Source organism: Choloepus didactylus, chromosome 8 (assembly GCF_015220235.1).
Source record: "Choloepus didactylus isolate mChoDid1 chromosome 8, mChoDid1.pri, whole genome shotgun sequence".
In the NCBI taxonomy this organism is placed as follows: Eukaryota; Metazoa; Chordata; class Mammalia; order Pilosa; family Megalonychidae; genus Choloepus; species Choloepus didactylus.
This window is the reverse complement of record NC_051314.1, coordinates 40537281-40562148: the sequence shown is the minus strand read 5'-3', so window position 1 is coordinate 40562148 and position 24868 is coordinate 40537281. Positions and strand designations below refer to the sequence as shown.

General features: G+C 35.8%; 1 protein-coding gene across 2 annotated transcripts in view; it reads right to left on the bottom strand.

The window, feature by feature from the left end:
• POC1B (POC1 centriolar protein B) overlaps positions 1-24868 on the bottom strand; it is a 106264-nt gene that overhangs the window by 17419 nt on the left and 63977 nt on the right. The window lies entirely within an intron of this gene.

The following is a 24868-nucleotide window of genomic DNA, read 5'->3' as shown; positions in this document are numbered from 1 at the left end:
GCTTAAATTTAACATCCTAAATCTATAACAATCTCATTAATAATATTGTTTTTGTGTGTATTAGAACTAAAACAGGATCAAATTAGATCCCCTTGTTATTTTTATCAACATTGTTAGATTTGTACATAGTGATGCAAATAAGTAAACAAGTAACTCTATTTCTTATGAAAATGAGTAACTCTAGCTTACTCATTTTCACTGCCAAATAGTATTCTGATGATTAACTATTGCACAATTCATGTATCCTTTTTAAAACTGTTACTGAACAGTGACTGCTACAATCAGCATTCTTGTCAATATCTCTATTATACAGGTATGAAATTTTTCTAGAGTGGCTTTACCAGATATTGTCCAAGTGCTTTCCAAAATGGCTGAATCAACTTACTCTCCCACAACAATAGAAAGTCCCTCTCCTTTCTACAGTGTCACCAATATGTTATAGGTATTTTAATTTTGCCAAAATTATGGTCAGGAAATGGTATCTCATGGTTTTAACTGAACTATGTATTTCCTTGATTAATGGTAACATGAACATATTTTTATGTGTAAATTGATCTTTATTCTGTAAATCACCTGTCTAAATTCTATGGCCAATTTTTATTAGGCTATTTCTTTTTTGTAATTGATATTTAAGACTTCCTATGTTCTGGATACCAAAACTTTGTTGTTTATATGTGTAATACATCTACTTTGCTATAATTTTAGGGGGTTTTTAAATTTACACAAGTTTCTATTTTTAATGTAGCCAAATTTATCAAACTTTTCTTTTATGTTTTGTACATTTTATATTTTGCTTAAGTAATCCTTGTCAAACCAGAATACCTAAATATATTCTTCTGTTTTCTTTTAGAAGTTTTAAAGTTTTGCTTTTCACATTTAAGTCTTTAAACCATGTGATTTTGATTTTGTTTATGGTTAAAAGAAAATTTTATTTTTTCCATATAGCTGGCTGAACCAGTAAATTTATTGAGCAGTTCTACTTAGTGACTAGCCCTCTCTTCACAGATTTACAGAGCCAGGTCTGTCCATATTTGTGAAGCTCCTTTTATATGGGCCTTTTTTCTCTTTGTGTCTTCCAGTACGAAGGCCATATTGTCTTAATTACTAGGGCCTAATGGGCCCCCCAAACTTCAAATTTCTTCAAAATGGTCCAGGCTACTTTTGGCCCTCTGTTCATCCACATCTACTTTAAAATTAACTTTTAAAATTTCATTAAAAATCTTATTGGAATTGCCTCAAACTTATAGATTTATTTGAGGAAAATTTACATCCTTATGAAATGAAGCTTCCATAAACATGGTATTCCAAAAACCTTGGAATACATTATAAATTTCATGTTTATCACATGGGGGGAGGGGTGTCACTCTAGTTTTCTCTTCATGAATTCAATCTTGGTGTCTGTGCTGCAAAAGCAAACACACCAGCATCACTTTTGTATCATAACGATGTGTGCAGAAAGCCAACCAAATCAACAGGTCAAATAACTATCCTCATTATTTTTATGACGTATAAAATTCTGACAAAATCAGAAGCATTATTTAGAGTACATATTTGTACAGACCTATGTACTCCCATGTCTGCGTATTCTTTGAGATAAATAATACCATTTCTTAATCTCTGTCATAGGTCCCATTTTACATTCTTCAAAACCCTCCTTCTGTCAAACCAACAGAAGTGAACTGTGTGTTAAAAGTCATGAGATATATTTTTTTATTGTACACATAAAATAATCTATGCTTTGCTTACTTGAGTAAGATTTCACTTTCCTTACTGTATTTGTTTTAATGCTATGAAGAGGCAATTTTCAGGCAGGAATTTACCCAATCATTTAACAAAGATACATTGAAAAAAAGGGCAAGCTTTACAGAACATCTTTTAGAGGACAAACATTATGTTTATACATTGTTCTATTCACCATCTAGCATAATGTGAGTATTCTAATATGATTCATGATAATTATGTGATTAGAGAGTAACAGTAATGTGTATTCACAGATACTGAGGACCATCCTTCTGTCTATTCTTAATTAAATCATTCAAAAAATAGAGAATAAAAGCTTTCTAGGTGAATTTAGTATACACAGTGTACATTATATTAGTTGACTTTAATTTGCATTTGCAAAATAATAAAATCTCATCTTCTCCAAATAAACATAATTTCCCCCTCCCCTAAATCCCTATTATAATTCAATTTGGCTTCTTAAGGAAATTAAATTTTACTTCACATTTCTACTTTTTGTCTTATCATTTAATTATCTGTGATATCATATAATATAGTAGGCCATATGAATGGGAAATCATGTCACACAGACTCAGGTTTAATCCTGTCTCTTTTGTGTTTTAGATGTATGACCTTGGACAAATTGCTTAACCTCTCCGAGTCATAGTTTCCTCATCTCTAAAATGGAGATAATAATTCTGGGCTACATTATGGGGTTGATCATGAAAATGTAGATAGAGAGCTTAATTTATAGTTTGCATTCAACTACCTATTATCATCAATATCAAATCATATCCTCCCTCTATCCCATTAAACTCTAAATTGTACTTTTCTAGAAGGCAGAAGTCACAGCTTACCTTCTTTTAGACAGTCAGTAATACGCTGAGTACCTCCTATGTGTAAGGTATACATAAGGTGATTAATAAAATTTGTTGAATTAAAAATATTTGTCCACCCATATTTTCCAAGCTTCCCCCCACCCCTTCTATCTATATGTCTGACTTCTCAAATTAAATAAGAAGTGATTTAAGGGGAGGCAGGAGCTTGATAAGTAAGTGAATGAGCCATACTAAGTAAATGTTAACTGAGTATGTGCTGAATGTACTTTTAAAATGAAAATCACTGTTCAACAAACCCCAGACAAAAAATTATTTAAGACATTCTCAGACGTACTTTAAAAAATTAAAAAAGTTTCCATTTTCAGGCAGCTGATTGAGAAATGTATATAACACCTTAAAAAAAAAAAAAGACTTAGCAGACAAAGATCCAACATCCATTTAAACATTCCAGTCCCATGATTTTAATGGATAGAAAATGGTTTCCTAACAATAATTACAGGGAGTCAATCTAATATCAAGCAATTAAATCTATGAATCCCACCTAAAATGCTTAACCCCTTGATAAAGATTATATACTTTTCATAGTAGAAAAACTATGGTATCATATTTTCAAGAAGAATAAAATTCTTAAATTGCATATAAATATAATATCAGTGGTAAATACTTTATTATAAAGAACTGTAAATAAGATGCTATGATAACAGTATGTTATTTGATAGAGATACTATACTTTTCCTCCCTACATTTCTGGACATAGAAAGATGTGGGTGTTTTTCCCCTTTTCTTATTATGCTGTCAGAAGAAACCCAGAAACCAAAGGCAATAAAAATAAAGACTGTAAAGTAAAAATTTTCTTACCAATTACTATAGTAGAAAATGGCTCAGGAAAAAAATAACATTCAAACACTGCCACAAAATTCAAGAGTACTTTTCACAGATGCCATAAGCCAAAGAGAATGCTATGAACTAGACTCTGTAACATTGTAAAAAGGGTGGTAATGAATCATAACTTATCTTAACACACACACATAAGTAAGCAGGAAGTTTTAAAGAGGAAGCCGTGACACCACCAAAGCATGTCCACTACTCACAGCCCTTAAACATAACCAATTTTATCTGCTTCATATTTTAGTCATAGAGTTTGCCAAAAAACCAGATTTATTCAAATAAACAAGTACTCTTTTAATGACCACGTCTGATTAGTAAGATGAAATTACTGCAGATCATCTGTTTATTGTTATCTTTACCACACTAATTATGGAGCTGCAGTTCAGTGATCACCTCATGGTGTTCATGGCTTGACCAATTAATTAAAGGTTCTCAAATCTGCATCTCTGGCCCAGATGCTCCAGACCCATGCCCCATCCTTTCCTGTAGTGGTAAATAGTGCCTTTGTCTACATAGCTGCCCCAAATTTGTAGTTATTCTAGACTTGTTCTTCTCTTCTCATATCCAATCAGTAACAAGGTCGTTGACTCTTTCTCTTCAATAGCTCATGAATCAGTCTCTTCCTCTTTATTACCTCTACTGCAGCCCTAGAACAGGCCCTGATCACTTCAATTCTGGATTACTACTGCCACTGTCTCCTAATTCTCTCTGCCTCCAGTGTCACCTCCCTCCAACCCCTTCATTACATCTCCAGATGTTCTGAAACTCAAATTTCTTCTTGTCACTCTCCTGTCCTCAACCTTGCACTGATTACCCTAATATTCTTAGGGTGAATCCAAGCACTTTCAAATTACATTCAAGATTATTCATAATCCAGCTTTATCTTCTCTCCTGCCTCATCTCTTGATATCCCTCAATCCCACCCAATGCTGCAACCAACCTGAACTGTCCACAGTTCCCTGAATTTACCATCCCTTCTCAAGCCTTCTTGTTTTTGCATATGCTAAACTCTGTCCCTGTTCCTTCATCCTCAGACAAATTCTTCAACAATCAGCTCAAGTTTCAAGCCCTTCTGGGAAGCCATCTCAAACTGTTCTGTCCACACACCCAATCTTCATATGCGTGTACGTGCCACACACACTCCCCTTATTTAGCCACTCCACTAATGCACTCCTATAGCAATGTAAGCATACATCATTATTATTGGACTTATCACAATGCTTTTCAATTCCCCAATTAAGACAGTGCTTTTTGACTGCACAGACTGTCTTTCATCTGTACATTCCGTTGCTTAGTATATAACAGGTACTCCACAAATATATTGAATAAGAGAAATATTAATCTATTCTAGCTGCCTCCTTTGCTCATCCCTCCTCCTCCACTTACTGTTCAATCCAATTCATATTGGTTTGTACTTGTATTGCTCCAAAAAAATAGCTCTCCAAAAGTTTACCAATAATCTTTGCTAAATTCATCTAACATTTTTTAATCATTCTCTTGACTTTCAGCAATGTTGACTATTCCTGTCATTCTTCAAACACTCCTTTTTCGGCTGCCATGACACTCTCCTGGTTTTCTTGCTTCTTTTGAATCTTTCTCTGCCTTCTTTGCAGCCTCATCCTCTTCTATCAGACAATTAAATGTTAAAATTCCCCAAGGCCTAGTCCTAAATCCTGTTCTTACTCTGTTCTCTCTACTCAGGCAATCTTAACTAGTTCTCCCATTTCAATTACAATATATATGCAGAAAATTAACATTCTTATTTCCACTCCACATCTTTCTGTAGTCCAGATATCTGTACTAACTGCATACCTGCCATATATGCCTGGGTATTTCAAAGACACATCGAACTCTACATATCCAAATTGAAACTCATGATTCCAAATTTGGTCTTAGAAAGTTCCCTCCTTGATGAAAGGTGTATCATTGTACAAGCCAGAAATCCAGGAATTCTCCCTGATAAACCCCTCTTATACACAAATCATCACAAATCCTATCAATTTTAGCACTTACATATCTCTCAAATCAAGTTCACTCTTTTGATCTCTACTAAAATTATCCTAATCCCAGCTACCCTCAATTTTTGTCTGGACCACCTACTTAGGCTACCAATTGGTATCCACATGTCCATTCAGCTACCAGCTAAATTATTTTCAAACTGCAAAGGACAAAATCATGAAAAAGTCTGCATGCCCTGATCCCTACAGTTCTCAATCCTCAAGCCCTCCTCATAAAACACCTTGCCCCACCCCATTCCTGGACTCCAGCCTTCTTTTCAGTTCTCAGTGCATATCAAGCTCCCTGACAAGACAAAGCCTTTGCATACACAGTTAGCTCTGCCTAGAACACTCCAGTACTACTAAGGCTCTTATTTGAACATCTATTCAAGATTCAGATTAGTTCTCAAACTTCACTGCACATACGAATCACCGGGGGATCCTATTAAAATGTAGAGTTTAATTCAGTAGGTCTGAGATGGGATCAAAGAATCTGGATTTCTATTAAGCTCCCAGGTGATGCTAAAGTAATCTGTCCATGGACCACACCAAGCAGCAAGGTTTTGGATCTCAGCTCAAATGTCTTTCTCAGGAAAGCTTTCTCTGATTCTTCTTCACCCCATTCCTGATTTATTCAAATACACCCAATTCATATTCTTACTATACCATGTAACTTTCTGTTTTGGCTTTTGTTTATCATATTAACCCTCTCCCACCCCCTATCTCCAACCATATTGCCTGGCACATTCATTTTTTTGAAATAAATGAATAGCATGCATTGAGCCAGCCCCCGACTCTGGCCAAGGCACATTCCTCTCATGCTAACACTAAAAAGTTTACCACCTTGAACTCAGCTCCTATTGTAATCCAACTCATCTTTGGTTAGCACTCTGAGAGATTTTCTATACCTGTTATGATTCACTCATAGCCCTGCAGGACTATGGCCATAAGAGTAGTTGATTCCATACATACTGGCCTTTCCAATCTAATGAGCTGGCAGGTCATAGTCTCCATGTACAGTCTACCAGTACACAAGATTCTCTTTGCCAGGTATAAAAGAAGCAGAGGGATCTTAGTTACTGTGGTCAAGTCCAAATATTCCACCCTGGTGTGAAGAATGGGAATGTGAAGGTGGGGGGGGGGGTGGTAGTGCAAGAGGAAAATACACACACTTTTGGTACATCCTGGCTTCTCTTCCCCATTCAAAATCATTGTCTAGGCCTCACCCTGATCAAGATAGTGGAATGAGACCCTTTGGGGCTCTGTTCCCCAAGAAACTTTGAACAACCAGTAAGAAGTCCCAGAAACATCTTTCTCAAGACTACAGAAAACAGCACAAGGATGCAGTAGCAGGGCAAGTGCTGAATGAAGGCTTCTAAAAAGCAGTAGGATCTAGTGGCATCCTGGCTGGCCCCTCCCCTAGCCCTCACTGGCTGTGCATGGAGCCTCCCCACATACCCATCACAGATCCCTGGTTCTGGTTCCAGAGGGAGCAGAGTGGCTCTTGTACACATGCTGGAAGCATGTATTTCTCACCCAATCTGTCTAGTGGTGGCCTGAGTGACTCACTGTTCCAGAGCTTGCCCAGTGTGTGTAGAAGGAAGCTCAGAGAGCTCTCCTATAGAATGCTGTGGGAGAGCAGTCAAGCTGTGTTGCTGGGGGTAATAGAGTGCCTGCTATAGGACATACAGTACAGTGCCTGGGACTGTGAGGAAACTGTTTCCTAGGGAAGAGGGGACATTTGTAACTATGTAAACAGGGAATTCCTAGGGCCACATGTGCATGACCCAGACAGGACTCAATCACAGAAAATATCAGGGAGGCCCTTACACTTTGGCCTGGAGCTATTCTCATGCAACCCACTGTGTGCATAGGCTCTGAAAAAGAGTACTAGCACAGGTCAATCTGCAAAGGCTGGAAAAGGTGTTTCCTTTTTCCTTTTTTGTTAGCTCCAGGCATTCAGGGAAGACTCAGTCATTAACAGTAGCTGTATATACAAATATAAGGAACAGATGCCGTAGAGTCTAAAATTTCAGTGATAACACATGAAAATATCAAAGTGTCAAGGTTTCAACAAAGGGTTACAAAACATACAAAGAAACAGGGAGTCACAGCCCAGGCAAAGGAGAGTAAAGCTTTAGAAGCTATCCATGAGGAAGACCAGATCTGGGACACACCAGGCAAAGACTTTTAAAAAATGGTTCTAAATATGCCCAAAGAGCTAAAGGAAAACATAGACAAGACTAGAGGAACTTAGGAAAACAACAGATGAGCACAGAATATCTAAAGAGAGTTGGAAATTATGATAAGGACTCAGAGCTGAAGACCACAGTAACAGAAATTAAAATTTCCCTAGAGGGAACTGGCAGAAGAAAGAATCAATGAACTTTAAGACAAGACAACTGAAATCATTCAGTCTGAGGAACAGAAAGAAAAAAGCATGAAGAACAGTGAAAAGAGCCTGAGGAACTTGTGGGACACTATCAAGCATACCAATGAAATTCCCAGGAGAAGGAGAGAAAACGGCAGAGAGAATATTCAAAGAAATAACGGCTGAAAACTCCCCAAATTTACTGAAAGACAAGAATATACAAATACATGATGCTCAGCGATCTCCAAATAGGATAAGCCAAAATAGATCCATGCTGTGGCATATTAATCAGATAGAGAATTCTGAAAGCTGCAAGATAGAAGCAATGTGTCACATACAAGGGAACCTCAATAAGATTAAGTGATTTCTTATCAGAAACCATGGAGGCAAGAAGGCAGTGGATGACATATTTAAGTGCCAAAAACAAAAACAATTGCACCCAAGAATTCTGTATCTGGCAAAACTGTCTTTCAGAAATAAGGGAGATATTAAGACTTGCCCAGATAACAAAAGCTGAGAGAGCTCACCACCACTAGACTGGCCCTGTGAGAGATGCTAAAGATACTTCTGTAGGTTGAAAGGAAAAGGCAATACATAATAGATCAAAGTTGCAGGAAGAAAAAGATCTCCAGTGATGGTAATGACATGAGTAAATATAAATGCCAAAACTATTATGGTTTTGGTTTGTAACTCCACTTTTTACTCACTATAGGATCTAAAAGGCAAATGTATAAAATTTAACAATGAGTGGTTTTTGACCCATAATGTACAAACCTGTAGTTTGTGACAAGAACTACATAAAAATGGGGTGGGAACAGAGGGGTGTAGGAACATAGATTGTGTATATTATCCAAGCTAAATTGGTGTGAAAGCAAACAAGATTGATATAGATTTAAGATGTTAAATTTAAGCCCCATGGTAACTACAAAGAAAATATTGGAGAAAATGCAAGCTCACAGAGACAGAAATAAGAATACAAGTCGCCAGGAGTAGGGGACAGGGAATGGAAAGTTAATGCATAATGGGTGTAGGGTTTCGGTCTGGGGAGATGTGTAATGGAAGGTGGTGAGAGTATCACAATATTGTGAATATGAATGTGATTAATTCCATTAAAAGGTGTGCCTCAAAGTGGTTGAGATGAGAAAGTTTACGTTTCATATATATTTCCACAATTAAGAAAAGAAGAACTAAAGAGACAATGACAATTAAATGCAATACATCATCCTGGATGTGCTCTAGCAAGGGAGAAGAAAAGGCTCAAAGGGACACTACGGGGAAAATGAAAAAATTGGAAGACAGACTGTAATCTTTATATCAATGTTAAATTTTTTGAACTTGATATCTGTACTTAAGGTGCTTACCTAAGTGAGTATCATTTTTCTTAGGAAATGTATATGACAATATTAAGTGTTTAAGAGCATGACATATATACAACATATACCCAAATGTTCAAAAAATGTATTGACATATTGATAGGTAGGGAGGTAGGCAGGTAAGTAAGTACGCAGGTAGGCAGATAGACAGACAGACAGACAGAATGATATGGCAAATGTGGCAAAAAGTTAAAACTGGCGGAGCCAGTATCTGGGGGATAGGAGTATGTTGATTTCTTTATGGTGTTTGCATTATCTTCGTAACTGTCCTGTAAATTTGAACATATTTCAAAATAAAAAGTTAAAAAAAAAGATCATTGCCTAGATTCTCACAAAAGTTATTTTTTCTTACATTTAGGAAAACAATTGTAACTAAAAATACGGTAGAGAAATCAATAGCTAGATACAACTAGAACATTTGCATGAAATAAGTTGTGGTAGGAGAATACAATGGAAGAGTTTAATTGCAAAAAAACATTTGTCAGGCAGAAGCAATACTATCTTTGTTAAGAGAACTCCCGGAAAGAGTGCCAAAGCAAAAGCCAAAAATAAACAAAACATATTCACAAACACATTCATAGTTTAGAATATAAACCTCATGATTGTCATTTCACTTGATTAATAAATATGTAAAAAGTCATAGTACTTAGCAGAAATAAACAGAGCTTAGTGCTTGATTTAAATGTCAATAACATAATATCTTAGAGAAAACTTGCTCTCTTAAAAAATTTAAAATACATCTAAGGAAAAAGAGAGGTGTTTTTGTTAATTAAATTTTTTTTTCTTGAGTCTAACTATTGGGTCAACCTATCAGCAAACTCAATTTAGAAATAGTGATATATTTTTAAACATAATATTAGCTTGAAATTCCCCATGTCATTTAATTAGATATCATAAGGAGACTGTTTTTCCTGGGGATAAGGGAAGGAGGATGTCACCCCTATGATACATTAATACCCAAAATGTAAAAGTCATGTGTTTATGGCAGTTATAATTCACGGAATGCTTAAATATATAAATGATTTCTAAAAAAGAACAAAATAATTTTTAAAATGGTGTTAATATCTTGATTTTTTCAGTAATTTTACTCAGTACTGAATTGTACAAAAAGAACACAGAATTTTCTAAAAATGCAAATCTGGGAGTGAACATTTCATAGTTAAATTCTTCAAATTTTCAACTGATTTTTCAAAGCACAAGACTGTCTTCACTTTATCTTAGTGTTGCACTTCCAATTCTGTTGAAAACAAGTAATTATTTTAATTATAAATCATCCTGAAATCTTATTAAACTATTAGATTGTTGATTATCACCCTGAAAATGCATATTTCTGAATTTAGAAAAACATTTACTCATCATGGTACCTTGCCTGATGCTGGATGTCATTTAAAATGAATTTATTTTACAAAATGTCAACCTTAGAAAATGGACAAAGAATGGCCCAAATTCATGTTAGGAGACTGAAGCTTCAAACAAAGAATCATCCAAGTGATCTATGACATTTCTTTGAAAGTGCCACCTATGGGGACAAGGTATAAAATTCTAATAGTTCTACTAAAGAATCAGGTCAAAACAAAAAAAAAAGAGATGCCAGCTGAGTCTCAGGACTGTGAACTCGGAGCCACTGGCTCCCTTGGAACTGTAGATATTCATGATCTGAGAAACAACAGCAAGAGAGAAGGATAGGTTGAAGATGGCCTATGCACTGCAAATAGCCACACAGTTGTAAAAATGCCTCAAAGTGTTAGAAAAAAAAAGTGATGGGCTTGGACATGCTTTTGAGCCTTGCCTATTAAGATTTCAAACCCACCAAACTAGGGACATTTACCAAGAAAACACAGCTCTACTGAAAAAGAAAAGTCAATGGAAAATAGACTTCACTTTATTGAAAAAAAAAAAAACTGTAACAAATCTGATAGAAACTGATGCTATCACCTATTCTCCAAAGGAAATAATACCTGCATACACCAGAACTAAAGCAAAAACACAACCACCTAGGAGTCACCTCCAGAGAGCCTCATGTTGCTCTTTCTTTCTCTAACTTTGCAAATAAATTCAGCACCCTCCCCATGACGTGGGACAGGACCCTCAAGATGAATGAGTCTCCCTGGCCATGTGGGACACGGATTCCAGGAATGAGCCTGACCCTGGTATCGAAGGGTTGAGGATGCCTTTTGACCAAAAGGGAGAAAAGAAAGGCAACAAAATAAGGTTTCAGTGAAAAGACTGTCCTGGAGGTTACTCCTATACATGCTTCACCTAGATATGCTAAATGACTACAGTATGATAAGCCCTAGTCAACAGTAGTCCTGAAAACCCTAAAGAATACCTGGATCCCTATCTGAGACTCTATAAAAGTTTCACTCGCTAAGTTTATTCTTCAGAAACTTAAATCCTCCAGAGAGCCCCTATGCCAGCTAAGTCCCCAAACCCAGAGGCAATAGCCTCTTCAAGAACATCAACCAGATGTGTCTCCTTTTCCCATAATGTCAACACCCTTTTCAACATGAACAAGTTAGGGTGGTCACTGCCTAGACATCCCTGCAGATCAGGAAAGTGATGAAACTAGAGGAAGGGGTAGCAACAGACAAGATGGAATTTAACAAAGGATTACGAATACTGAATCTCTATGTAATTGTCTTCTTCTTTTCTTTTTCTAGGGTATTAGAATAGCTAGAAGGAAAGAATTGAAATGGTGAAACTGTAACTGATAGCATCTTTCGAACTTTGTTCTATAGCTACCTGTTAAATTGTAATTTGAAAGTTAACACCCTTTTGTACATATGTTACACTTCACAATAAGGAAATAAAAAACTATGGAACTGTAACTCAGAACATTTTTGGAAATTTCCTATAAAACTACTTGTTAAATCATACTTTGAAAGATATTACCTTTTTGCATATATGTTATATTTCACAATAAGAAAATAACCAAAACTGTGGAACTGTAACCCATAACATTCTTTGAAATTTGCTAACTACGGTTAAATTGAATTTGGAAAGTTATTACTTCTATGTATACATGTTATATTCTACAATAAAAAAAAATGATTAAAAAAAAACAAAACTCCACAACCAAAGGAACCTCACAAACACAAAAGATCCCTGCCACACAGAATATCCTTTCTTCAAAAACAATGAACAAACAAAAAGAAAATTAGTGTTAGGGTAGGGGTGTGGATGTGGAGAAGTAGTAAAAGAAAAGTAACAACAAAGCCCCACCAAGGGAGGTAAAGCCATTATGTTTTTATGAAAGAGATTTAAAGATATGATAGATCAAATAATTTTTCATGCCAGGAAGCTATATCCTCATAATTAGGCTTGAACAACGTAAGAGAATTATGCCATATGGCACACCTTCCGGATAATGAGTAAGAAACAAGTGTGTCTAAATCCAATTATTTTTGATGAGGATTCTAATACTAAGTAAAGGATCTGTGCTCACTAAATCTGGACATGCAAAAGATTTAAGTACTTGACAAATGGGAATAGACATTGTATAGAATCCCAATGCAGCCTCCACAACCAATTATTTACAAGCATTGATTATACGGTCTATTTCCCCACTTGCTTCCAAACTGGAAGTCCTCAATACTCACTTGTTCTTTTTTTTTTTTTTTCTTTTCTTTTCCAAACAGAGACACTGAACAGGCCTCTTTGGCTACCATACTACTATGAAGAAACATTTACTTACATTAAACCATGGTGACAACATGGAAGCTAAAACCAGGATTCACAATGACAAGGCACATGGTCTGGGTAGGGAGACTGTGTTGTGCAGTGGCTCAGAGATTGGCATTTGAAGTCAGCCCAATCCAGGAACTAGCTTGCCTCCATCAATTCCTAACTATATGACTCTGGGCAAGTTACCTAACCTCTTTAAGGCTAATTTCTAGAATGAGAGAATCCATGTGCATGCTTAGTAAGGAGGTAAAATGCTTAGCAGTAATGAAAAATGGTGGCTATTTTTCTGATAATCGCAAGCATGTAACGAATGCTCTTAAATCTGATCCAGTATTATACTTGGATCAGATCAAGTATTATACCTGCTGGTAATATTACATTTTTAGATGAGACGACTTAAAATGGTAAAGGTGGAATTCTCCTCAAATTATTTTCTAAATGTAATGCGATGCCAATCAACATTCCAAGTGGGATGTTTTTTTGGGGAACTGACAGAATAATTCTAAAGTTCACATGGATACATATTAGGCCCTAATATCCAGGAAACTTATGAAGGAAAAAGATGAACACTATATTAAAAAAAAAAAAATACTCTGAAGCTAAAATAATTTAAAAAGTATGATAATGGATCAAGAGCAGACAGAGCAACAAGACAGAGAGAGGGCCTCCAACCAGACACAAGTACATAAGAATTTCAAGTTTGATGAAAGTAATTCAAAACAGTGAGGAAAGAAACAATACATTTTGAGGACACTATGTTAACTATAAATCTATACCTCATAACAAAGTAATTCATCTGCAATTTAAGATTTAAATGTTAAAAATAAGAGCTTAAGAAGAGTGGCTGGAGATATATTTAGAGAGTGGGGAAGGGACTTTCTTTGCATAGAATTCAAAGAAATCAGATAATTAAAATAATGATATTTTTCAAAAAATAATGTAGCTAAATCTGTCAACAACCAGAAACAAAAATATAAGGGGAAACGGCAAATGAGGAGAACATAGCTGCATCAAATGACAAAGGGCCAGCCTTAATCAAAAAGACTTCTTAATGAACAAAGCAGTAGAAACAGGCAAAGTGTACAACCAGGCAATTCTCAGAAACATAAATGAACAATCATAAAAATAAGTCAAAGTTCACATGTCACTAAAAACTTCAAATTTCATAACAATTTCTTATTAAACTAAAAGGACTATTTTAAAAATTAAAAAAAAATGATACCTAATGTCATAAGGCATATGAAATAGGCACTCATATATTATTAGTGGGACTACAAATTTCTATAAATATTCTGGAGCAAAATTTGTCTTATAAATCTTTTTTTTAAAAGTTCCTATCCTTTAATTTAGTAATACCTCTTATAGAATGCATCTTTCAGTTTCAAACCCACCCTTCTAAACTCTGCTTTGTGATGCTGAAACTGGGCTCTGCAAACTTCACTTTTTTTCTCTTGCCATTTTGTTCCCCGTCAGGCTCTGCAAATGGGAGGTCTAAGAGGGAGACGGGGAGGCCGGAGCAGGTGAGAAGGGACTTGCTCTTCCCTGTTTGCTGACAGTTCCTGTCAGCCTCTCCTCAGGAACAGCTTTTAACCCCTTAGACATACTATCGCCAGCTGGCTAGGAACACTACTCAGAGGTCTGAGTGCAGCCACCATCCTGCCTGATCTCCCCCAGAGTCTGGAGGGCAGGGTCCTTCCTCTAAGTTTCTAGGTTCTAATAACCCCAACTACTTCCTGGAAGACTATACTTCAAAATGTTAACAATGGTTGTTTCTTCATGGTATTTTCTTCTTCGTATTTTGTGTGTGTGTGTTTTAATTTTTTTGACTATGCATTTGTTCTTTCTATAAATAGGAAAGTTACTCTTTCAAAACAATACATTCACACTATACAGTGGTACAAAGCATACAATCCAGAGCCAAATGGGGTTCAAAATCCAGCTTTGTTACTGGCTGGATGACCGTGGGCAAATCCCAATGCCCAGGGTAGTCAGATACTCAGAAAGAACTCTGTTGAATGGACGAACATATTTTTTTTTTTTTTGCTTTACAAAATTGAATCATATTGTTTGTTTCACTTTCTATATTAAGCAATATATTTTTGTTTTTCAACTTTTCATTTTGAAAATAATTTCAAACTTATAGAAAAGTTGCAAGAATAAGAAAAAGGACTCATATTCCTTTCGTTCAGATTCTCTAACTGTTAACATTTTGTGACATTTGCTATATTATAACCCCTACCCTGTCTTTAGCTACCATTGTACATGGACTTTTTTTTTCTGAACCTTTTAAGAGAAGTTGCAGACACCATGCTCCTTTACCTCAATTACTTCAATAAATTAGAACAAGACCATTTTCTTATATAACCACAATACAATTTAACATTGGTACTATTATTAGGAAATTGGTATTATTATCTATTATTAGTATTTGGTCTATACTAAATTTTTGCCAATTGACAAAAATTGTGTTTCAGCAATTTACCCACTGATTCAGGATCAAATCCAGGATTGCATACAAATGCATTTAGTTGTCATTAAACAAGGAATGGCTATATAATATTTCATCTATGGATATAATATGCATTTATTTAACTACTACCCTCTTAAGTGACATTGGGTTTGTTTCTATTTTTTCCCTTTATTTGCTATTGTAAATAATACTGGCATGAACATCCTTATTTTTTGTGTGTCCATCTTATTATTTGTTTAAAATGATTTACTATGTATTATTCAGGGTCCAATCAGGAAAACTAGAAACCACAACAGTAATTTTTACAGAGAATATTTTATATAGGGAACTGGTTAAGTAGAGTTGGAAGTCTGGAAAGGATAAAAAGGGAGTATTGAGATAACAACAGAGCGTAACTGCCTGAAGCAACTATCTCCGTAAAGCTGGTGGAACAAAGGAAAGAAGTTGGGGTTATTAGAAATTAGACAGTCAGAGGCCCCTTGCTGAGCTGGGATGGTTTGCTCATAAGGAGGAAAGAGGACTGTTCATTAAAAAGACATTCTGAAGGGTAAGAGGAAATGCCTGGCATTCCTTCTCCATCTCCCCTTCAACTTAAAACAAATAATAAATAACTTGTACGTATTTTGGTAAAATAACCGATACAATTACATGAAAAATAAAAGAATTTTGCCACCAAAAATATTGAAACCTACCAGAACTCTGTGGTAATTTGGAAAGCAATTTAAAAAGTACATATGATATAAAAACAGCTTTATAGTAGCGATAAGCAAAGGAAAACCAACATACTATAGGAAATAGAAAAAAAAAAGGAGGTCCAATTATACTAAACCATTCTTCAATTGTAAAAGTCAATTCAAATGAGCTTGAAATTTAAATGACAGGGGTGGGTAGGCTGCTTTAAAACAACCTGGTTTTATTTATGTTTGAGGACATATGACTGTTCTCACAGTATGATATCTCCTACTAGTGTCTGACCCACTCAGAAAAAAAAAAAAAAGCAAGGAAATTGAAAGACACAGGTAAGGACCAGCACAGGGCTTTAATAGCCAGTTCACTCAGACCAGGAGGTGTGTAATCTCTCTGAAGCGCTAATATATTGTATATAGCCTAACCTCATAAAGCACAAGGAACTAAGAGAAAAATTTCTTTTGTACATGTACTGATCACTTCCACTTGACATTAACTGTCAAGTGACTAAATAAAAAAGGAATAAACCCAACTAGGTTTACTGTATAAGCAGCACCAAATAACTCAAAATTAGATGGGTACAGATGTACAGAACAGCTGAGCGCTAAATTCACTATTTTCTGTGAAACTGTGACAGACCCACAGATGGCATTTAGCTCCATAGTAAACCATCCTCTAGGTCAGCAAGAAGCTCATTATGGGCTGACAGTCCAGGAGACGAGCACTTTTCAGACAGCTACAGTGGTAATTTCCGGTGTGAAAAGCGCACTGCTGTTCTTGCATTCCTCAGGGTGCATTTCTTCTCATCTCAGAGGATGTTGCTCTTCCACAGGAAGAGGAAGGAACCAGTTGTTACTGGATGTGTGGGCTGAGATTTGTCGGGCATTTTCTGCATGCCTCAGTCTCAGCTGTGGGAACTGTGGATGTGGCTTTGATTCCCAGGCCCGAAACAGCGGGTGCTACTGCAGCAGTCAGGAGGTCGGGGTTTAGAAAAAAATGGATCAGGAAGTTGGAAGGCAGAAGTAATACCTGGAACTTCAACACCTCCGGTTCCCAGAAATGTGCTAATTTTCTAAAGGAAATACTAAAAAGTACTTACTTTTAAAAATCTGGGCTCACAAATAGCATGTTTCATAAAATACATTTGTAGAGTCCCCCCCACCTTTCTTTTTCTTTTCTGTTGCTGATGTTTTCGTGTGGAAAAGTTTTTAAGTCCAAAATCACCTTTGTCAACAGGTATAAGGACCAGTTTTCTGAATAAAGTATTCTTTAAGCAGGAATACATTTTAAAATGTACTTAAGTAGTATATAATTTCTAGTAAAAGAAAACATTCAGTAATATATTTTCTTTCTTTGTGACCTTGAAACTTTTAAGGGAATGAAGCTTAAATTAGTAAATTTTTCAGTATACCTAAATCAAATACTTGAGATTCAGTGATTATTATGATTTCTTTAAGTATATTTTATTTGAAGGAAAAAAAGAAACCCTCTGACCCATGGTGGTATTAACTAATTTTTACCGCTGTTTAGATCTCTAACTTTAAAAAAAAAATGCCATGTTCCTTTAACAGACTATAACAATTTTTTTTTTTTTTTTACAATCCCCAAACATGTTTTTTAAAAAGGTCAGCCATTGTATTCACAACTGTTAGTAGTTTTTATGACATATGGGTCAGGATGTACTTCAAAAATAAGGATCCAAATAATTTGGAAACAGTCTCTTTCCCATCTTCACTAGTTTCTCTCCTATCGCTAGGATAGCTTGTAACAAAAATATATATAAATGTTGTGTTTTCTATTTCTAAATGGCAAGAGATCTGTGAAAATGTATTTTTCCTCACTTACATTTATCAATTATCTGGTATATCCGATTATTTTTAATGCCTTTGGCAATTTATTTCATTTCTTAAATTTCAAAGGGGGGATATTTTAAAATTATTTCTCAAACTAAGATTTCCTCTTTTACTTCTATTAAGTATCTTAGATCTATATACATTTAATTTTTTGAGTCACAGGATAAAAAAATACTGTATCCCACTTGACATATTTATTCTTTTTGAAATTAAAGTTTACAGTCTTTTAATAAAAGTAAGGCAAACTGTGGAAAACTCCAGCTTTTGAGTCCAGAGACCTGGATCCTACAGATTCCTATATTCATTCCTTTCAAACCCTTACAGCAGGGACAACATAAAGAAACTGTAGGGCAACTGAACCCATGCCTAAATACCATAAAAATGTCTCTTTCCTAACAGTAAATGGATGCAATGTTATCAACAGTTTCAGTCACATGCACTAAATGTACAAATCAAATGCCACCTTATAAAAGTGTAAAAACTTAAAAAAGAATCTCACCTGACCCCAAATTTAGACAATGTTCATATGTAAACCCAGGAATTTTAGCATACAGAAAAGTACAGAAGGCAGGAGGTTTAGGTAACATGATTTTTATCAATTTCCCTTGAAAAGCAAATGGGGAATCTGGGGACAATAAATTGTATATTGCCATTTTATACTTTCAAGGTTTTAAATTTTAGTTTTGAGACATTTAGATTTGCATGCACTGTGTTCTTTCAAGTAAGTCTTTCCAAATCTCTGCCTACATCAGCAGTTAGGAACTGGAAAAACTCTGAACTAGTTATGCAATGTTGTCTGGTAACCAGGATGAACTGTTGCCACAACATCCACAGAAATATTCTCTGTGAATCTGCAAGTTTGCTTTTTGTATATCCACATATTTTGTCAATACTTTAATATTCTTCAGGTAGCATATACTATATGACAGTCTCCATGGGACTATGACACCTTCCTAAAAATAGGCTGAGGTGAAATCTTTCCAAAAGAGAAACCAATCTACCTTGCCGAAAGGTACAGCTATAAACAGTGTCTAGAAAGGAGGAATGTGTTTTACCCTTGAGCTTCCCAAAGTCATAGAGAAGGCAATGTCTCGCACACTGATTCTCCCGAGCACTTTCCTAATTGTAGAATTGAAGATAAAAAAACCAAGATTCCTTTTTTTCTCAGCAACCTTCTGCCAAAACGATGCAGAGCCAGGAGATAATTTCAGCAACACTGAAGTTACTTAGGACTGCACCTTACTGTCCCTGGGGAAAAGAGATAGGGAATCCCACAGTTGACATCCAATCTGTCAGGAAATCCTCTTGGCTCGGCCTTCAAAACACATCCAGAATCTGATCACATATCATCACCTCTTCTGCTTCCACCCTGGGTCAAGTCACTGCTGCTTCCTGTTCACCATGGCAGCCATAGTGAACCCACTGAAGCGTAAGTCAGCCCGTGTCCCTCCTCAGAAGGAAACCCTTCGTGGCTCCTATCTCATTTGCTGTCTGGCCTTCTATTACCGCTCCCACTGGCCTGATATTCACATTATTCGATCCCTTCATTCCTTCACTTGTTACTCAAATGTCACCTTTCACATGATTCTTGTCCTGGTCATACTATCTAAAATTTGCACCCTACATTCTATTCTACCTTCAGCGTTTTTTCTGCCCACTCGATTATATAGCTTACCTTTTTACCTGTGAATTGCCAGTCTTCCATACTGGAATGTAGAATGTCGGCCTCTATGGGCAGGTATTTTTGTTTTGTTCACTCTCCCTAAAGCCAAGTCAGTGAATTGTTCAATAAATATTTATTGAGAAATGTGTGTGAGGGGACCTCCAACCTGGATTCTACCACAGCTGCTATCTGCTGAGTTTGACAACTGAAGGACCTGAAAGTAGACTGATGGCCTTTCATTACCTTGGTTAAATATTTCCAGATACTTCTGAGGTATCTACTTCTACCTTGTATTTTCTACCTGGAAAGCTCCTGTCAAAATCCTACCTTTGAGAACCACTCAAAGGTTCCTTCTAGACAAGTCCTCCAGTTTCCTTCAGCCCATTCATGATCTCCTCTGAATACTTCTATTAACAACCTTTCATTTCACAATCATATATGCTTGGTGTCCAGTATATTGAAACTGCTATTTATTTCTTATACTTTCATTTCTATCTGGCTAGGTTATAAATAATTTTTCTCTCTCTCCGGCCATATAAAATTTTTGTAATTTTTTTTTTACCAGAAAAGTTGGTTTTCCAGAAGAATCATGCAGAGAATACAGAATTCCCACATGCCCATTTCACATATGCAGTTTTCCCTATTATTAACACTGTATTAAGTCATAAATTTCTCGAGGATAGGCAGTTAGCTTGGTTGGCAACACCCTCAGCATCTCACTTAATGCCTTTACGCAGTACATCTTTATTTTGGCTGATGGAGCAACAAAAGACCATAGACCACTGATTTTTTTCTATAATAAATTGCCAAGTTCTCAGTTTATTATAAAGTATTCATTTGATCTGAAACAATTCTCTAATTCTAAGGAAAGGGATGCACATTATGTTCATGTTCTGCATATCTGCATGGCTGCCAGGATGAAGATGAGAAGGCAGTTTCAGTTCTCTGAGAAGAGTCCTATGCTTTGACAATCAAAGGAATACTATGAAGATTATCAATTTCATTTTGTTCATTTGTAGGACAAATGATAATAAAATGAATACATTAGAACTTAAAATTAATACCTCAAAACTTTGTCAGTATTTTTGTAAAAAAGCTACTTTATATTAGGATCTTGCTTGCCTTTTTCGGGCTGGGGGGTCAGGTCTGGAACATCCCATTTAGCCACCTGAGATATCAATACCGATGCTAAATGCTCTAGTAGAATTCTGATGACAAAACCCTAGTCTAGCTGTAACTAAATAAATGAAAACATTTAAAAGATTTAAGTGGAATCTTGAACTTAATCTTTAGTAAATTAATATATAATAAATTACTTAATGCAATCAAAATGAAGATTCAGGAATTTGAGATCAACATTTTAAAACCATTTCTATATGAAAGCCAGTATATCACTTTATATAACCTTTTTACAACAAAGTTTTTAAAATGCAGATTGCTAACAGCTTATTTTGATCCCCAAATATTTTATCAAATTTCCATGCAGATATTAGAGATGCAACTACAAGCCACAAAGATACCAATTGATATACTGTATGCCATAATTTCTTCTTTGTAATAAGAAGATAGCAGAGCATAGATAAGGTATAGATACAATTAGGTCTACAAATAATCCTGAATATAGTTCCAAAGCAGGAATAGAAACCACCTATTTCTTACACCAAAATAAACCTACTTTTACCCCACTAAGACATTTGGTAAATTAAGGTTTTAAGAGTAACGCTTTTTAGGTCCCATCTTGATGAACTGAATTTCTAGAAACAAAAACCAAACAAAGAAATCCCAAAAAGAAACAGTAACCCCAATAAGAAAAATTCAAACCACTTTTAAAACTGCTTTTTTTGGCTTCCAATATTTATCTGATATTTAGACTATAATCACAAAGTTCATGCCAAAAATATTTAATGCAATTGTACTTCAAGCCAGAGCAGAAACAAATCTCCTTTACTACTATGTCTGATTTGTTATGGAGAAGCAAAAGAAAAGCAGCTAATGATAGATGATGGATTAAGAATTATTTACCACTGTATTATCAGGAAGGCAAACAAAAGTGATTTGACTTGAGTTTTTTAACCAATCATCAATAAGCTAAGAGAAAGATATATACATCAAAAATTCAAAAGAAAGCACTTTAGAGATACATTTTATAAAAATCTGATGTTTTATGGACATCTATATGTTCAGAGAATGGGCTAGTAAAATACATAAAACCAAGAGTCCTTCTGCTTCTGCCTTGTTTGGAAGCATGCAGGTATTTTCCAGATTGTAAAAGAATCTACCTATGTGGGACTTCATCAGCATAATCCCAAACCAGTTTATGGCAAACATGCAGTTGCTTTGTTGGTTTTTTGTTTGTTTATTTGTTTACTTTGTTTTTATGAAAGCACCAAGGATATAACTTAAATTAACAATGGAATCTTCTTTTTAATGCTTATATATTATGTTGAACCATGTGAAATTACCAATAGACTGCTTTGGCCTACAAAATGGAAATTTTATATGAATCATCCTAATATTATCTCCTATGTGGATAAAAATTGTACTTTTCAACCTTCTTCTGTTTTCTAGCACAATCGTAAATTTGTCCTGGGTTTGTTACAAAGAATTGTCCTCTGGAAGTTCCCCACATACTGTATGTGCCAGTTTAGATGTAATATGTCCCCCAAAATGACATGTTCTTGGATGCAATCTTGTGGGGGCAGACGTATTAGTGTTGATTGGGTTGGAATCCTTTGATTGAGTGTTTCGAAGGAGATATGACTCAATCAACTGTGGGCGAGACCTTCAATTGGCTAATTTCCATGGAAGTGTTACCCTACCCATTCAGGGTGGGTCCTATAAAAAAGTTCACAGATAGAAGGAGCTGCTGCAACAAAGAGAGACACTTTGAAGAATGCACAGGAGCTGAGAGTAGAGCTGGAACACAACCCAGGATTAGCAGACACCAGCCACGTGCCTTCCCAGCTGACAGAGGTTTTCCGGATGCCATTGGCCTTCCTTCGGTGAAGGTATACTTGTGTTGAAGCCTTCATTGGACATTTTCATGGCCTTCAGACTGTAACTTTGTAACCAAATAAACCCCCTTTATAAAAGCCAATCTATTTCTGGTATTTTGTATAACGGCAGCAATAGCAAACCAGAACACCATATAAACTGGGTTAGGGTCTGTGGTAGGTTGAATTATGTACCCCAGAAAAAAACATGTTCTTAATCATAATCTGTTCCTGTGGTGTGAGCCCACTGTAAATAGGAGCTTTAGAAGATGTTATTTTTAGTTGGGGGGGGGGCAACTGAATGAGGTTGGGCCTTAAACCTATTACTGGAGGCTTTATGAAGAGAAAGACACATGAGGAGCAGAAGTAGGAATCAACAGAAACCGGAAGAGAAAAGAAAGAACACTGTCATGTGATAGGAAAGCCAAGGACACAAAAATCAACAGCCAGCACCAGAACACCAGTCTTTGGGGAGAAGGCAATGCCTTGCTGGTGCCTTGATTTTGGACTTCTCCTAGCCTCAAAACCATGCTCCAAATAATTCTCTTTGTTTAAACCAACCCATTGTATGGTATTTGCTTTAAGCAGCTTCGAAACTAAGACAGGGCCTTACAACATAAACTACTTGACTTTGGTGCCACTGGATTATCACAAAGGGACAGATATACCATTGTCACTTGCTAAGTAGCAGTTATATCCCAGAACTTCTGGATCCCTCAGGTCATGAGGCTGTACAATGCTTGAAGAGTACTATCAGGGAGAGTGAATTGCAAAGGATGGACCAAAGATCTCTGATGTTTCATGACATCTGCTAGGCCAGAAACATCCAAGTTTAGTCTATAGACTACCTCATAAGGAGATGGAGTATCCCGTAAGCCATCTACCTCACTAAGGGAATAAACTCGGTTCAGGAAAATTTGTAAGTTTCAACAGCATGCCTTTTGAGCAATTCATTCAACACAAATATATTGAACATTTACTATAAGACAGGCACTGTGGCAAGAACTAGATGGCCTAATTAATTTTTAATTCCATAAGTTATTAATGCAGAAACACTGGCAGGGTTATTTTATAAACATGAACACTCTAAGAGACAAGACTATTGACCAGCTTGAGTTCCTAACTGTCACCAACAATTTCTGGGCTTCCACCCCCTCGGCTGCCCTCCAGCTGATTTCCTGTCACTGGAACTCATCATTAGAGATCTAGGAAATTTCTTTGCTGTTCGGTTAGCACTGAAAGGATCCCTTTAATGATCAGAGTTCTTTCTGTTACAGGATAGACTCAAGATGCACTAGTCTGCAGAATTCTTCTATGATAAATACTATTCTTGAGAACTATTAGAGCATTTGTAATGTCATAACTTTTTATTTTTTGCCATACCTTAATAATCTAACCAAAATATTTAACTAAACTGACACCATCAACAAAAATCACACCATTCCTCTCATTTTTTCTTATCACTAGTTTTGCACTGACTGGTAGGACTGACTGTGACAATGACAAACAGGTCTCCTGCCTTGTAAAGATTAAGTAGATTTATAACTGAAAGGTTGAAACTCATAGTTTTTGAAGACTTTTTATAATCTAAGTAAATAAATTATATGTAGTTTTGTAGTTTTTATAAACAAAATTGTAAGTATTAGAAATACTTCTTAATTTCTAGATAATACATCTAGAGTGATTAACACAGGGAAATGATTGTTTTCCTTTTAAGGAATACCAAAATGAAATAGTAATCACAGTAACAAAAACCCAAAGCACCTTAAACACTGCTTTTTGAGTAATTCTTCCAAAGAGAAGACTAGAAGGAGGTTTAGCACTTTTGAAAGGCAAATAACAAAGCAGGAAACCTGTTCTGTAACAGTAAGTAGAATGTTACCTGGGTGGCATCCTAATTAGAAGGATGGTGAGGACAGATTAGACCCAGCTTTGTGGTCTTGAAGGCAAAGCTGGTGCTGCTTCCCCTTGTGGCTATTTGGATACATTACAAATTCGATTTTCTATACAAGGTTCTTTTGTACGTTAACATGTTAAGCTAATTAGCCCATATTTTATACACCCCTCCCCTCCACTTAAAATTTTTTATTAGAGAAGCTGTGGTTTACAAAGAAATCATGCATAAAATACAGGATTCCCATACATCACCCCACCAACAATACCTTCCATTGGTGTGGTACATTTGTTACAATTGTTAACAGCACTTTTTTTATATAATTGTACTGTTTTTTAAAAACTGTAGTTACCTTTGTTACAATTGATGAAAGAATATTAAAATAGTACTATTAACTTCATCCATGGTTTTCATTAGGTGGATTTTCCCCATTTTTT